Raw genomic sequence first — 4,444 nt, forward strand, 5'->3', positions numbered from 1 at the left:
ACATTTTTGTGAGTCCTGTAACTTGATTTCTTGAATATCTTCATAATTTTCCATCACATGTATGCATGACACTTTAATCAATCTCCTGTAGTTTAGATTGCTTCTCACATTTCTCATGTTCATTATTATAAATAACACCATAATCAACATCCTTGTAAATTAATCTTTGTCCAAATCTCTGAATATTTCCTAGAATAGTCTCAGAAGTAGAATTGCTAGGTCAAAAGACATATGTATTTTTAAGGTTTTTGACACATAATTGCCAGGTTAGTTTAGATCTATTTAAAAATAAATACAAGGTATCAGACAGAGAAAGACAGATACCATATAATCTTACTTACACATATGTACTAAAGAACAAACAAACAAAAAAAATGGAAACAGAGTCATAGATACAGACAACAAACTATATCATAGGATTGGCTCATGCAGTTATGGAGGCTACATAAAAGTCTAACCAATATACTGTATACTTGAAACTAATAATAAAATAAAATAAAATAAAAAAAAAGAAACTCCACAACTGCCCTCTGCAAACTGGAGAACCTGGTGGTTATCATTCAGTCTGAGGCCAAAGACCTGAGAACCAGGGGGCCACTGGTTTAAGTCCCAGAGTCCAAAAGCCCAAGAAACAGGAGCTCCGATGTCCAATGTCTGAGAGCAGGAGAAAATGGTTACCCCAGCTGAGAAAAGGGCTAGAGAATTTGCCTTTCCTCTGCCTCTTTTTTTTTTTTCTATTTGTATCTCCAAAGGATTGGATGATGCCTCACCAATGCAGGCAGATCCTCTTTACTCAGCCTACTGATTCAAATGCTAATCTCTTCTAGAAACATCATCACGGATACATCCAAACATAATGTTTCCCTGGTTATCTGGGCATCCCTTAGTCCAGTCAAGTTTACCATAAAATTAACCATCACAGAGAAACAATAATACCTTCTCGATGCCAGTATTCCCAAACTGGGATATATTTACCCCTGTCTTTTGAGGGTATATGCATAGAGATACTTATTTTAATGATTATAACTTTTTTATTGTGTATCAGAAAAATCAATGACGAAAATATCAAAAACCTAATAGTCTAAATATTATTTCTTAGAACAAGTTTTAAGATAAAAAACAATAATGAAAGTGGCTTGATTGCAAATCCTTTTTTTTAAAAAAACACAAAGTAAAAAATAAACAACTGACATGCAGATATGGCAAAAAATGTGGTTTACAAAAGACTGAGATTTGAGAAATCTTGTTCCATACAATATATGTATTTCTAAAAAGCACAGAATATTTTCAAATTAAATTGCTTTAAAACTTTTAGAGAAGGTCATTAATAAAAAGAAAACAAAACTGTAATGAATCATTTTGTAACTTGAATCATCATCATAACATTCTTTATTGTAAATGTCTCAAAATTTCATGTTTTAGCTTCAAGTTACTTCAGGAGCAGGACATACATATTCTAGCTTAGAACCTTAACATGGTTGAAAGGATACGTAATGAGTTTCTGAACGTAATAAGCATGAGGCACTTTATAATTCTTTTTTTTTTTTTTAACACGGCTACAGCACCTGGTCTTCCTAGGTGGTCTCCCATCCAAGTACTAACCAGGCCCAACCCTACTTAGCTTCCAAGATCAAACGGGATCAGGCGTATTCAGGGTGGCATGGCCGTAGACTTTATAATTCTTTTTTTTTTTTTTAAACTATGCATTTTTTTAAAAAAGTATATGCAATTAGAAGAACTTTAAGTTTATAGGTTGATGAGATAGTTCAAAGGAAATTTTAGCATGTTTGAAATATGGTAATTCTCTTGAGTAAATAGGGAAATCAAAAAGTTCAGCACAGAGTGAAGTATTAGGTGTTTTTATATGTATAGACACGCACACTTTCGCTTTTGTTTTTAGATGCAAATTACTGGGAGAAGGGATATTTTCATGTTCAAAAAACTGAGAGCTCAGATTTTTAAAAAAATCCATTAATTTTAGTTTCTTTCAAGGTCCAGAGAATTTTTTGCAGGCTGCTGTTGAGATCAGATGGTCTCTGAAGGAATCAATCCAATTTCAATAGAAGAGCTATGCTGTGTTGGGATTTTTCATATAATCCAATTGTTAAATGATATCAGGGCTACTTTGATTTAAAAGAAGAAACAGACAACTCAGTGTTCTCAAGCCTCTACATTCTCACAAGATCAGCTGACTAAAAATCCTTCCCTAAAGAGAAAGAATGCATTTTCCATGATCAAGGAAAATCAACATTAATGAAATAATATCTGTACCAATATAGAATGTTATTTATTTGATAATATCAAACAGTGCTAATGCTCTAAGTGAAAGCCACGAGAGTAAAGATGAAGCATATGAAACTTATTTCTGTGTTGTTCCTGAAATGTATCTCTACTCCTGAGATCTACAGGTGCTTCTTTAGCCTCTTGACTCAGAGGAACCCATAAGTATACTCCCCAGATTTGGCAGATAACAAGAGAACAAGGTCATGAATAAAGAGGGCCATCAGTAAATCTAAATCTAAGAATGTGTTTCTATTGCAGAAAGGAGAGGGAAGTGACTTATTATCACGAATCCTTCTTAATAAAAGTTTTAAAGAGTACAATCTAGCAAATACAACCAATTCTTTTATTGACATGATGCTACACTGGTTCACACAATATAAGAACAAAAAAAAAAAGGATTTCTATTTCACAAGTTTCTCAATTATAATTTCCATTAACAATATTTCACTTCCTTCACCTCTGTCAGTCCTTCCCTACCCACTCCAATGTACTTAATCAATCATTGTGAAAAAAATGCTTTCTAGAAAGCTCTTATAATGGCTGTGACTTGTAATTTTGAAAATGTCTAGATCAGGTTTCACAAACTGGATTTCTTGGAACCCCAATCTCTGATGATGTTAACTGATGTTCCATGAAAAAAATGTTCAATCTACACCTGAAACTAATATAATATTGAATGTCAACTGTAATTGGAAAATTAAAAAAAAATTTTTAATGTTCAATCTGAGACCTGGGATGGCCAAAAGGCATCCTTCAAACCCTTGACAGACACAATAGTTGAAGGAACCACGTGGAAGGATCTCAGGCTTCCTTTTGCTAAAACCCATCTTGCCTGATGAGCTAAAGTTAGGATATCTGGTGTAAAAAGTAACTTTGCAATATTTATGTCTCCTTTAATTCTAGTGTCAAGCAATAAAAATTATACAAACAACACATGCTAATTATACATAAATATAAAATATAGATACACTTTTAGTATAAAGTCCCTATATTTCACCACCTAGAAATAACTACTTTGAAATTATTTCACTGTTCTTTCTGTTTATTTTCTTGAGCACATATATGTATTCACTCACACATATACACACATATTTTAAAAAATATAATCCAGTCACGTCCGTGGTTTTACAATTTAAATTCATTCACTCAATAAACATTTTACAATATTGCCTTTAATAGCTATATAGTACTCCATTTATAAATGTTCCATAATATATAACTGATCTCTGATTGTTGGATATTTATGACCTTTGAGTTTCAGTAGCTTAAAAAAAAAAATCCTTCAGGTTAATGACTCTAAGAAATAGGTTACAGAAAAGTTCAAAATTAAAAACAAAAAAACTGTTTTCTCTCTCTTTTCTTCCCTATAACACCAAAACTGTGTAACAAGTAAGAAATCAGAAATATGGGATATTATTTATAACTTATGTCCCATCCAGGTCCAAATAGAATTATAATAAAAGACCTATATCTTCCACTGTTACTTTAAATTAAAAGCAATCAACATACACCCTGCCTATGGTACCATGTTTTGAAAGCACCTATGTACCAAACAAATAGTATTTAGTAAGTGTTGACACAATTTCTACTTCAGTATTGAGTCAAGTTTTCATCACTTTTTCACCAACTGTTTTCAGGGTTGCACAATATTATAAAATCAATAATCTATAATGTATAAAACAGCAATGAAATTAAGAAAGTATAGTTAAGTACTGTTTGTTACAAGGTATCCGATAATTGTGGTTGCCATGCTATCACAGGTCCCTGTGAAACATTCCCTCTGTAGTTACTGTCTGGCCTGTAGATATGATAACAGCCAAGTGTCCCAGTCACATCCCAAAAATGCCTATGTGGCCAGTGACGATCAAGCCAAGTTTCTTATTAGTATGATCTAACCAAGGTTTTCCTAAGGAAAAGGTGATAACATAATTCTAACCCAAAGCAAAGAAGTGTAATGTTCTAGTTACACTTTCTGAAATAGTGAATATAGCTCACAGAATGAAACTAGTTCCCACTTCCTGTCCTCCTTTACTTCCTTCGTGGATGATAAGAAATTCTGGGTCCCAATTTGGAAAAATCCACTACAACACCAACCCACTGCTTGGCATTCTAGACCTTCCACAAACTGGCTTCCACAAACTGAGCTTATGTCTTATTCTTT

The 4,444-nt window shown here is 33.0% G+C and overlaps 1 non-coding gene across 1 annotated transcript; it reads right to left on the reverse strand.

Moving 5' to 3' along the window:
• Nucleotides 1–1,553: 1,553 nt before the first annotated feature.
• LOC111730967 lies at nt 1,554–1,672 on the reverse strand. Its single transcript, XR_002776896.1, has one exon. It is a non-coding gene; the product is annotated as a 5S ribosomal RNA (ribosomal RNA).
• Nucleotides 1,673–4,444: the final 2,772 nt, after the last annotated feature.

The sequence above is a fragment of the Pteropus vampyrus genome, unplaced genomic scaffold (assembly GCF_000151845.1).
Source record: "Pteropus vampyrus isolate Shadow unplaced genomic scaffold, Pvam_2.0 Scaffold10, whole genome shotgun sequence".
Taxonomy (NCBI): Eukaryota; Metazoa; Chordata; class Mammalia; order Chiroptera; family Pteropodidae; genus Pteropus; species Pteropus vampyrus.